The sequence below is a fragment of the Oncorhynchus masou genome, unplaced genomic scaffold (assembly GCF_036934945.1).
Source record: "Oncorhynchus masou masou isolate Uvic2021 unplaced genomic scaffold, UVic_Omas_1.1 unplaced_scaffold_1591, whole genome shotgun sequence".
Classification (NCBI taxonomy): Eukaryota; Metazoa; Chordata; class Actinopteri; order Salmoniformes; family Salmonidae; genus Oncorhynchus; species Oncorhynchus masou.
Window position 1 is genome coordinate 92,905 of NW_027005989.1, and position 12,319 is coordinate 105,223.

General features: G+C 47.0%; 1 protein-coding gene across 1 annotated transcript in view; it reads right to left on the minus strand.

Moving 5' to 3' along the window:
* LOC135531448 (leucine-rich repeat-containing protein 17-like) overlaps positions 1–10,372 on the minus strand; it is a 30,228-nt gene extending 19,856 nt beyond the window's left edge. The window contains 1 exon segment of the mRNA XM_064959490.1: positions 9,996–10,372. The gene's annotated coding sequence lies outside the window, so the exon portion shown is untranslated.
* Positions 10,373–12,319: the final 1,947 nt, after the last annotated feature.

The following is a 12,319-nucleotide window of genomic DNA, read 5'->3' on the forward strand; positions in this document are numbered from 1 at the left end:
TGTTCCTCTCCTCCCTTCTCCTATCCCTCTGTTCCTATCCTCCCTTCTCCTATCTCTCTGTTTCTCTCCTCCCTTCTATCTCTCTGTTCCTCTCCTCCCTTCTCCTATCTCTCTGTTCCTCTCCTCCCTTCTATCTCTCTGTTCCTCTCCTCCCTTCTCCTATCCCTCTGTTCCTATCCTCCCTTCTCCTATCTCTCTGTTTCTCTCCTCCCTTCTATCTCTCTGTTCCTCTCCTCCCTTCTCCTATCTCTCTGTTTCTCTTCTCCCTTCTCCTATCTCTCTGTTCCTCTCCTCCCTTCTATCTCTCTGTTCCTCTCCTCCCTTCTCTTATCTCTCTGTTTCTCTTCTCCCTTCTCCTATCCCTCTGTTTCTCTTCTCCCTTCTCCTATCTCTCTGTTCCTCTCCTCCCTTCTCCTATCTCTCTGTTCCTCTCCTCCCTTCTCCTATCTCTCTGTTCCTCTCCTCCCTTCTCCTATCTCTCTGTTCCTCTCCTCCCTTCTCTTATCTCTCTGTTCCTCTCCTCCCTTCTCTTATCTCTCTGTTTCTCTTCTCCCTTCTCCTATCTCTCTGTTTCTCTTCTCCCTTCTCCTATCTCTCTGTTTCTCTTCTCCCTTCTCCTATCTCTCTGTTTCTCTTCTCCCTTCTCTTATCTCTCTGTTCCTCTCCTCCCTTCTATCTCTCTGTTCCTCTCCTCCCTTCTCTTATCTCTCTGTTCCTCTCCTCCCTTCTATCTCTCTGTTCCTCTCCTCCCTTCTCTTATCTCTCTGTTCCTCTCCTCCCTTCTGATCTCTCTGTTTCTCTCCTCCCCTCTTCTATTTCTCTGTTCCTCACCTTTCTTCTCCTATCTCTCTGTTCCCCTCCTCTCTTCTCCTATCTCTCTGTTCCTCTCTTCCCAACACAAAACCTGATGGCGGTCTGCTCTTCTCTCTCTCTCGCTCTCTCTCTCTCGCTCTCGCTCTCGTTCTCTCCAGTCAGTAATTCATCTGCACACTAGGCTGAAAGCCTCACGAACATTCATCAAAGAGGAGGAAGTTTACATGTCTGTGTACGTCCACTCCTGTAAACATACACTGATAAACATGGTGGCTGTAAAGACCTCCCTAACTACCTTACCCCAAGGGAAGGCTGTGTGTAGCTGAATGGAATTACCCTGAGGGAAGGTTGAGTGTAGCTGAATGGAATTACGCCGAGGGAAGGCTGTGTGTAGCTGAATGGAATTACGCTGAGGGAAGGCTGTGTGTAGCTGAATGGAATTACGCTGAGGGAAGGCTGTGTGTAGCTGAATGGAATTACCCCAAGGGAAGGTTGAGTGTAGCTGAATGGAATTACGCCGAGGGAAGGCTGTGTGTAGCTGAATGGAATTACGCTGAGGGAAGGCTGTGTGTAGCTGATTGGAATTACCCCAAGGGAAGGCTGTGTGTAGCTGAATGGAATTACACCAAGGGAAGGCTGTGTGTAGCTGAATGGAATTACCCCAAGGGAAGGCTGTGTGTAGCTGAATGGAATTACCCCGAGGGAAGGCTGTGTGTAGCTGAATGGAATTACCCCAAGGGAAGGCTGTGTGTAGCTGAATGGAATTACCCCAAGGGAAGGCTGTGTGTAGCTGAATGGAATTACCCCAAGGGAAGGCTGTGTGTAGCTGAATGGAATTACCCCAAGGGAAGGCTGTGTGTAGCTGAATGGAATTACCCCAAGGGAAGGCTGTGTGTAGCTGAATGGAATTACCCCGAGGGAAGGCTGTTTGTAGCTGAATGGAATTACCCCAAGGGAAGGCTGTGTGTAGCTGAATGGAATTACCCCAAGGGAAGGCTGTGTGTAGCTGAATGGAATTACCCCAAGGGAAGGCTGTGTGTAGCTGAATGGAATTACCCCGAGGGAAGGCTGTGTGTAGCTGAATGGAATTACCCCAAGGGAAGGCTGTGTGTAGCTGAATGGAATTACCCCAAGGGAAGGCTGTGTGGAGCTGAATGGAATTACACCAAGGCAAGGCTGTGTGTAGCTGAATGGAATTACCCCAAGGGAAGGCTGTGTGTAGCTGAATGGAATTACCCCAAGGGAAGGCTGTGTGTAGCTGAATGGAATTACCCCAAGGGAAGGCTGTGTGTAGCTGAATGGAATTACCCCAAGGGAAGGCTGTGTGTAGCTGAATGGAATTACCCCAAGGGAAGGCTGTGTGTAGCTGAATGGAATTACCCCAAGGGAAGGCTGTGTGTAGCTGAATGGAATTACCCCAAGGGAATGCTGTGTGGAGCTGAATGGAATTACCCCAAGGGAAGGCTGTGTGTAGCTGAATGGAATTACCCTGAGGGAAGGCTGTGTGTAGCTGAATGGAATTACCCCAAGGGAAGGCTGTTTGTAGCTGAATGGAATTACCCTGAGGGAAGGCTGTGTGTAGCTGAATGGAATTACCCCAAGGGAAGGCTGTGTGTAGCTGAATGGAATTACCCTGAGGGAATGCTGTGTGTAGCTGAATGGAATTACCCTGAGGGAAGGCTGTGTGTAGCTGAATGGAATTACCCCAAGGGAAGGCTGTGTGTAGCTGAATGGAATTACCCCGAGGGAAGGCTGTGTGTAGCTGAATGGAATTACCCCAAGGGAAGGCTGTGTGTAGCTGAATGGAATTACCCCAAGGGAAGGCTGTGTGGAGCTGAATGGAATTACCCAAGGCAAGGCTGTGTGTAGCTGAATGGAATTACCCCAAGGGAAGGCTGTGTGTAGCTGAATGGAATTACCCCAAGGGAAGGCTGTGTGTAGCTGAATGGAATTACCCCAAGGGAAGGCTGTGTGTAGCTGAATGGAATTACCCCAAGGGAAGGCTGTGTGTAGCTGAATGGAATTACCCCAAGGGAAGGCTGTGTGTAGCTGAATGGAATTACCCCAAGGGAAGGCTGTGTGTAGCTGAATGGAATTACCCCAAGAGGGAATGCTGTGTGGAGCTGAATGGAATTACCCCAAGGGAAGGCTGTGTGTAGCTGAATGGAATTACCCTGAGGGAAGGCTGTGTGTAGCTGAATGGAATTACCCCAAGGGAAGGCTGTGTGTAGCTGAATGGAATTACCCCAAGGGAAGGCTGTGTGTAGCTGAATGGAATTACCCTGAGGGAAGGCTGTGTGTAGCTGAATGGAATTACCCCAAGGGAAGGCTGTTTGTAGCTGAATGGAATTACCCTGAGGGAAGGCTGTGTGTAGCTGAATGGAATTACCCCAAGGGAAGGCTGTGTGTAGCTGAATGGAATTACCCTGAGGGAAGGCTGTGTGTAGCTGAATGGAATTACCCTGAGGGAAGGCTGTGTGTAGCTGAATGGAATTACCCTGAGGGAAGGCTGTGTGTAGCTGAATGGAATTACCCCAAGGGAAGGCTGTGTGTAGCTGAATGGAATTACCCTGAGGGAAGGCTGTGTGTAGCTGAATGGAATTACCCCAAGGGAAGGCTGTTTGTAGCTGAATGGAATTACCCTGAGGGAAGGCTGTGTGTAGCTGAATGGAATTACCCTGAGGGAATGCTGTGTGTAGCTGAATGGAATTACCCTGAGGGAAGGCTGTGTGTAGCTGAATGGAATTACCCTGAGGGAAGGCTGTGTGTAGCTGAATGGAATTACCCTGAGGGAATGCTGTGTGTAGCTGAATGGAATTACCCTGAGGGAATGCTGTGTGTAGCTGAATGGAATTACCCCAAGGGAAGGCTGTGTGTAGCTGAATGGAATTACCCTGAGGGAAGGCTGTGTGTAGCTGAATGGAATTACCCTGAGGGAATGCTGTGTGTAGCTGAATGGAATTACCCCAAGGGAAGGCTGTGTGTAGCTGAATGGAATTACCCTGAGGGAAGGCTGTGTGTAGCTGAATGGAATTACCCTGAGGGAATGCTGTGTGTAGCTGAATGGAATTACCCTGAGGGAAGGCTGTGTGTAGCTGAATGGAATTACACAGAGTTTATTATTATCACTGGTGTTACAGGTTAGTGTTGATGATGCACCTTGAATGCTCTTATCATACATATATTTAGTAGTTATATGTATGCCATTCAAATATGGTTCCCAGGATATACGCTATTCTACCAGGAAAACAATGATATCTTATTCATGACAACAGTCATTCCTCATGTTGACCTAGATTTATAAGGTCCAACCCAGGTTACAGTACGGGCAAACATAAGGCAGCATCGAAACTTCCCCAGAGGAAATATTAATCCACTTTTATGGTTTAGCAATGATGACAAACCTACCTCAACGTTATGTAGCAGTGGTTCTGGCTCTGCTTGCTGTGTGTGTGTGTGTGTGTGTGTGTGTGTGTGTGTGTGTGTGTGTGTGTGTGTGTGTGTGTGTGTGTGTGTGTGTGTGTGTGTGTGTGTGTGTGTGTGTGTGTGTGTGTGTGTGTGTGTGTGTGTGTGTGTGTTTTCACCCCCACCAGCGATGGGCCTGTACAGTATTGACTCATTAGTCCCAAGTGTGATGTGAGGCAGCAGCCATAATGTCTGCCAGACAACACCCTCCATCTCCTGCTACAGTGAGCCAGTCCAACTGTATCACCCCCCCCCTCCTCCTCCCCCACAGCCTTCCACAGTGGAACAGTCCAGTCACAGGGAGAGATGGAGAAGAGGTAGTGTAAACATTGAGTTTATAGACACAATGGAGTTAGATAATTCTTCAGTCTGAGAACCCTTTGCCCTGTAGTATCCTACCTAGCAAGCAAACACGCAGCAAAGCTCCACTAGTGAGATCTGAGTCCATCCGTCCACTGTAGCCACTCCCTTAGGGACAATATGAAAACAAGAGACCTGTGATATTTCATCTGCTCCCTGAAAATAAACCATTATAACACAAAGATGACTGCCATCTAGGGCCATTCAGACAGTTTGTTGTAAGTTAGTCTCTCTCCACGTAAGCACTGTTAGCGCCCGGCCGTGCCTCTGCCAGTGTAAACACACACTCTCCCATATGGAGTGCACATGGCAAAGCTTTGGGCCTCTAACCCCCTCTGGTCTGCCCAGCTCTGGCCCAGTTCCGGCACAACTTCGGCCCAGCCCAATGCCCAGGCCATCTAGCTCCGGGCCCATTCAGCTATATCAGACCAGGCTGGCATAGCCACACACTCACTCACTCACTCACTCACTCACTCACTCACTCACTCACTCACTCACTCACTCACTGACTGTACTGTTCAACTGGAAGACGTTTTACCGTGCAGGTGAACTGTGTTTCTTTTCATTTTATAATCTTTATGCATAAATTCCCTTTCATAAAACATTTTTATGTTTAAGAGTCCTTCAATTTTGTCATATTTTAATTGAACCTTTATTTATACAGTTTCTTTCTCCATTGAAATAACATCTCTTTTCCAGGAGAAACCTGGTCCAATAGCAGCAGAGGGAACCACGTTTCAGACAAAACAACAGACACTAACACAACATTAAACACAACTATTGACACACACACAGTACAACACACACAGGGTTTACAAAGATCAGCTGTATTTTAACGCAATCATCTCATGCTACTAGAATGTGCTCTGCAGGAAAATTATAATACCAGTAAAAGTTTGAAATCTGAAAAAAATCTAAATAATCAATGCATTTACACACCCATGTGTTGGGTGTAGGGAGTATCTGTGTAAAACCACATGGCAGTGGTACTGAGTAATGTCCTGCACTGTCATTCACTGGCCAACCTCCATCCCAGACCAATTCCCTGTGGTAATAACAGATGTTATGTACCTCTATCTGGAGTCAGGCATCAGGCATGCTGGTCAAAGTGCAAATGGGCGAATGAATCGGCCGACACAACCTGAGAGCCGTGGGGAGTGAGACTAATGCACTGTACAGCTCAAGAACTGGGACTCGGTGGGGGCTGGAGAACCCAGTATGATGCTGCTGATAGATTTAACAGAGACAGCTGGGGTCACACAGGCTTCAACACAACACACACAGCACTTACCAACAGGAGGCAGACTGGGCTGTGTGTGTTGAGCTGTCTAGTAATGCAAAGGAAAGCACACTGTACGCTGTTGGTTCCTCGCTGTCCAACCAAAGTGCTTGAACTGAGGAACTCAGTTGATGTGAAAGAACAGCAAACACACAACCACCACACAACGTTGTCTCAACATAGACTCCATGTTGTTGGTCTATTCTAGACTGTAATTCTTGGATTATGCATGTTGTGCAAGTGAAACACCCCAATGGAGTATTCTAATGCTAAACCACTGTAGGTAGTTCCCCTAGCAGGACCTGGATGGATCAGTGAACAGCCTCGTTATAGCAGCAGGCAGCCTTAAAGCTCCAGTGCAGGGTGGCTGCCTACACAGCCTGCATCTCAATGCTTTACCAACACAGAATAGGGCACTGGGGATGGAAACAGAGAGAAAAGAACGTCCATAAGAAGTGGTGCAGAACACAAGGACTGTACTGTACCGGAGATTTTATTTTCATTTCCCAGTCGACCCTGCTGCCACCCAAAACAAACTCATTCCCGACCGTGACCTGATCTGACTGAGTTTCCTTTCAGGTTGACTGAGGTGTTCAGTCAGTGTGTCCCAAATGGCACCCTATTCCCCACGCAGTGCACTACTTCTGACCAGTGCCCTATGGGCATTTGGGAGGCAGACAGAGTCTGTATCTGTTCCCCACAGCACAATCCTCAGAGAACGCTTACACAGCATGGAGCACTAATTAGAACACTTGAACTCTCTCTCACAAGCATGCAGGCAGGGGGAAAGTTGATCCATTAAATACATGTCAAATTGTATTTATCACAGGGATCATTGAAAGCTCTATGTTATTCTTGCTCTTCCAGAGATAACTGAAAAAATAGGGTGAAGTGATGCAGTGCTTCATGCGGTGTATCCCCTCTTGCCTTTAGGGTTGCAGTGCTTCATGCGGTATATCCCCTCTTGCCTTTAGGGTTGCAGTGCTTCATGCGGTATATCCCCTCTTGCCTTTAGGGTTGCAGTGCTTCATGCGGTGTATCCCCTCTTGCCTTTGGGGTTGCAGTGCTTCATGCGGTATATCCCCTCTTGCCTTTAGGGTTGCAGTGCTTCATGCGGTGTATCCCCTCTTGGCTCTAGGGTTGCAGTGCTTCATGCGGTGTATCCCCTCTTGCCTTTAGGGTTGCAGTGCTTCATGCGGTGTATCCCCTCTTGGCTTTAGGGTTGCAGTGCTTCATGCGGTGTATCCGGTGTATCCCCTCTTGCATTTAGGGTTGCAGTGCTTCATGTGGTGTATCCCCTCTTGGCTTTAGGGTTCCAGTGCTTCATGCGGTGTATCCCCTCTTGGCTTTAGGGTTCCAGTGCTTCATGCGGTGTATCCCCTCTTGGCTTTAGGGTTCCAGTGTTTCATGCGGTGTAGGGCTTTGTTCCAGTGCTTCATCGGTGTATCCCCTCTTGGCTTTAGGGTTCCAGGTGTATCCCCTCTTGGCTTTAGGGTTGCAGTGCTTCATGCGGTGTATCCGGTGTATCCCCTCTTGCATTTAGGGTTGCAGTGCTTCATGTGGTGTATCCCCTCTTGGCTTTAGGGTTCCAGTGCTTCATGCGGTGTATCCCCTCTTGGCTTTAGGGTTCCAGTGCTTCATGCGGTGTATCCCCTCTTGGCTTTAGGGTTCCAGTGCTTCATGCGGTGTATCCCCTCTTGGCTTTAGGGTTCCAGTGCTTCATGCGGTGTATCCCCTCTTGGCTCTAGGGTTCCAGTGCTTCATGCGGTGTGTCCGGTGTATCCTGTTCATGCGGTGTATCCCCTCTTGGCTTTAGGGTTCCAGTGCTTCATGCGGTGTATCCCCTCTTGGCTTTAGGGTTCCAGTGCTTCATGCGGTGTGTCCGGGGTATCCTGTTCATGCGGTGTATCCCCTCTTGGCTGTAGGGTTGCAGTGCTTCATGCGGTGTATCCCCTCTTGGCTTTAGGGTTCCAGTGCTTCATGCGGTGTATCCCCTCTTGGCTTTAGGGTTCCAGTGCTTCATGCGGTGTGTCCGGTGTATCCTGTTCATGCGGTGTATCCCCTCTTGGCTGTAGGGTTGCAGTGCCTCAAGCGGTGTAACCCCTCTTGGCTTTAGGGTGGCATTCCGACCCCCAGAGAGAACATTCCAACAGAAACATACAGCACTGACCACTAATCCTTAAAAACCTTCAGTAAGATCCTTTACCACGCACTTCCTCTCAGTTGCTCCTGTTTCAGAAAACTGGTGTATCAGAAAGTGCCCTGAAGCCTTGAACCCAGCGTTATTATCTTGAGAAAGAAACTGTGACAGGGGATGTTTACCAGAGCCCTGTTCTTCCCAGCATTCCCAGAGGGAGAAAGTACGGTGATTGCGTTGGAACACGGCCAGAGACATTTACACCTCAAGTGCACAAACAGCACATACACGTCTCTTCTTACAAGAGAAAGTTTTCCACTTAAGAAAAAAAGGCAACAGCTTAAATTTCAATATGTCCTGGACAAAATAATCAATAGGCAATGAGTGCAAGCATGCATGTCTAAAACCTCTTACAGTGGCATGTCTAAAACCTCTTACAGTGGCATGTTTAAAACCTCTTACAGTGGCATGTCTAAAACCTCTTACAGTGGCATGTCTAAAACCTCTTACAGTGGCATGTCTAAAACCTCTTACAGTGGCATGTCTAAAACCTCTTACAGTGGCATGTCTAAAACCTCTTACAGTGGCATGTCTAAAACCTCTTACAGTGGCATGTCTAAAACCTCTTACAGTGGCATGTCTAAAACCTCTTACAGTGGCATGTCTAAAACCTCTTACAGTGGCATGTTTAAAACCTCTTACAGTGGCATGTTTAAAACCTCTTACAGTGGCATGTCTAAAACCTCTTACAGTGGCATGTCTAAAACCTCTTACAGTGGCATGTCTAAAACCTCTTACAGTGGCATGTCTAAAACCTCTTACAGTGGCATGTTTAAAACCTCTTACAGTGGCATGTTTAAAACCTCTTACAGTGGCATGTCTAAAACCTCTTACAGTGGCATGTCTAAAACCTCTTACAGTGGCATGTCTAAAACCTCTTACAGTGGCATGTTTAAAACCTCTTACAGTGGCATGTCTAAAACCTCTTACAGTGGCATGTCTAAAACCTCTTACAGTGGCATGTCTAAAACCTCTTACAGTGGCATGTCTAAAACCTCTTACAGTGGCATGTCTAAAAACAGTGGCATGTCTAAAACCTCTTACAGTGGCATGTCTAAAACCTCTTACAGTGGCATGTTTAAAACCTCTTACAGTGGCATGTCTAAAACCTCTTACAGTGGCATGTCTAAAACCTCTTACAGTGGCATGTCTAAAACCTCTTACAGTGGCATGTCTAAAACCTCTTACAGTGGCATGTCTAAAACCTCTTACAGTGGCATGTCTAAAACCTCTTACAGTGGCATGTCTAAAACCTCTTACAGTGGCATGTCTAAAACCTCTTACAGTGGCATGTCTAAAACCTCTTACAGTGGCATGTCTAAAACCTCTTACAGTGGCATGTCTAAAACCTCTTACAGTGGCATGTCTAAAACCTCTTACAGTGGCATATCTAAAACCTCTTACAGTGGCATGTCTAAAACCTCTTACAGTGGCATGTCTAAAACCTCTTACAGTGGCATGTCTAAAACCTCTTACAGTGGCATGTCTAAAACCTCTTACAGTGGCATGTCTAAAACCTCTTACAGTGGCATGTCTAAAACCTCTTACAGTGGCATGTCTAAAACCTCTTACAGTGGCATGTTTAAAACCTCTTACAGTGGCATGTCTAAAACCTCTTACAGTGGCATGTCTAAAACCTCTTACAGTGGCATGTCTAAAACCTCTTACAGTGGCATGTCTAAAACCTCTTACAGTGGCATGTCTAAAACCTCTCACAGTGCAGAATTCTGTGCTGTTCTGTTCTCTTTAGGAAAGTGCTGCTACTGCCCATTCTAGTACAGTAAATCTCTATTACACTACTGGCTGCCTTCAACACTGTGACTGTACTACTGTAACAGAGGAAACAGAACAGAGAGAGAGAGGGAGGGGGGGTTCTGGTACCTGGCCACGGGGAGAGGGAGACGTTGATGGGTCCACTAGGGCTCTGGTCGGTCCTCCACTAGGGCTCTGGTCGGTCCCTCACTAGGGCTCTGGTCGGTCCCTCATCCCCTGCTCTTTGTCCTGTCATGGAGGGCTGAGCCGGACCCTGGAAGTCTGCCTGCTTAGCCTGCCTGCCTCTCCTGCCTGCCTGCCTCTCAGGCTGTGAGGGGGCTCTCTGTGTGCAGTGAGGCTCATTCAGCCTGCGTCTGGTATTAAATTACACATGACACAGCTCCTCTGCTCTGTTCTGTGCAGACGGGCAGGCAGGCAGGCGAGGAGGAGAGAAACACGTTTCTCCAGTGTTGAGTAACTGGCCCGCCTCCAGCCCAGCTCCTAGCCTGTCCTGTCCTCATAGAGTGTCAGGCTGTTGGAGGAGGAGGAGGAGGAGGAGGAGGAGGAGGAGGAGGTGGAGGAGGAGGAGGAGGAAGAGGAGGAGGAGGAAGAGGAGGAGGAGGAGGAAAAGGAGGAGGAGGAAGAAGCTCACAAACAACAGATATAGTAATTACTACTGAATGTTAATGATTACTCAGACCTGGCTGCTTCAAACCGTTGGAATGCATGACTGTGTAAGCCCACATGTATATCTCCCAAACAGAGGAGGCTGGCAGTCTCCTTCAGGCATAGTTTGATGGATAACATGAGTCGACTGCTAATGAACATATGACACACACACACACACACACACACACACACACACACACACACACACACACACACACACACACACACACACACACACACACACACACACACACACACACACACACACACACACACACACACACACACACACACACACACACCATCATTCAAATTTGTTGTGGAGTGTTCTGTAAGACCACAGAGACAGACATCGTCTCTGTCTCTCTCTCTCTCTCTCTCTCTTTCCCTCTCTCCAGATAACATTACTACAGCACTTCGCCATGGGTAGCCATGGGTGAATGGATGTGCCTCTCATTAAATAATTCAAACAAGTTCAAGCCCATTTCAAGGTCATGTAGGGGCGAGAGGGGGAAGTATACGCTATTATTTCAGTTTTCAATACTGAGATACCTTGGACACAGGTCTTGTGGAATCTGTTGTAAGGTTGGGAAAGAAGACATTGACATTTGAGTCATTGAGCAGACACTCTTATCCAGAGTTACTTAGTTAGTGCAGCCATCTGAAGACAGCTAGGTGGAACCAGCACATATCTCAGTCACAGTAAGTTCATATTTCCTCTATAAAGCCGAGTCAGAGCTTTTATTTTTAGGGCAGGTGTCTTGACATTGATTTAAGAAGATCAAGATAAGAACCTAACGCTTTATCTTGAGTTTTACAATCCTCTGTCGTTGTTTTTTTGCTTGAGTGGAATTTACATAGATTTGATCATTTAAAATCCCAACCTATAAGAGATATGCGTTTAAATTCGCAGTATGTCACATCTCACGGGTTCCACAGCTTTACCTAAGAAAAATATGTCCCTACCTGAACACTTAAACAGTCCATTGTTTGAGATATGATGCTTTTGTTTTAGTACATGGATATTAGACTGTATTTTCTGCCAAAACATGTTTTTCCTGTTAGTTTTCCTCCCAGTTTGTCAGGCTTTTCCACATGGCTTTCTTCCACACACAGCGGATTGTAAATACATTGTCTCTGTAATGTTGGAAAAGACAGGACTGACATGGGGACACAATCAACTCAGACCAACTGCCTGTTATATAACCATCTGTTATATGACTATGAAACAGACAATTAATAGAATGATAGCCGACTCTGCCCCTACAACAGGATACTAGTGGTTTGAGGCAGGCATGAAACCTTTAATTAAGAATGTCATTTCTCTCTTATCTCAAGAGGAGGTCCAGAGGAGTGATGTAATCATGGAAGCTTGCTTGGGCGGATACCTTCCTCCCTTGAAGATGAGTTCAGCACAACCTTGACAACCTTCCACCACTACATCAGACACATCCTGAGGAGATACATTTATGAAACGGTCAAGGTGCCACCAGCTGCCTGTGCTGGCTCGAGTCACCTTCTTCAGCACCACAGACCTCTGGGAAAAAGCGCAAGGCAGCATCTGTTATTTCACTTGCCTCAACACACGTCTGTCTATTCCTCCCTTTACACAAACAGATGACAGCAAAGACATGACAAGCATATGTCTCACATAATAAGAACACAACATTCCCAGAGTCAGTAGTAGTCAATCAATGTCATTTGGCTTATTTATTTTACCTTTATTTTACTAGGCAAGTCAGTTAAGAACAAATTCTTATTTTCAATTAACAGTGGGTTAACTG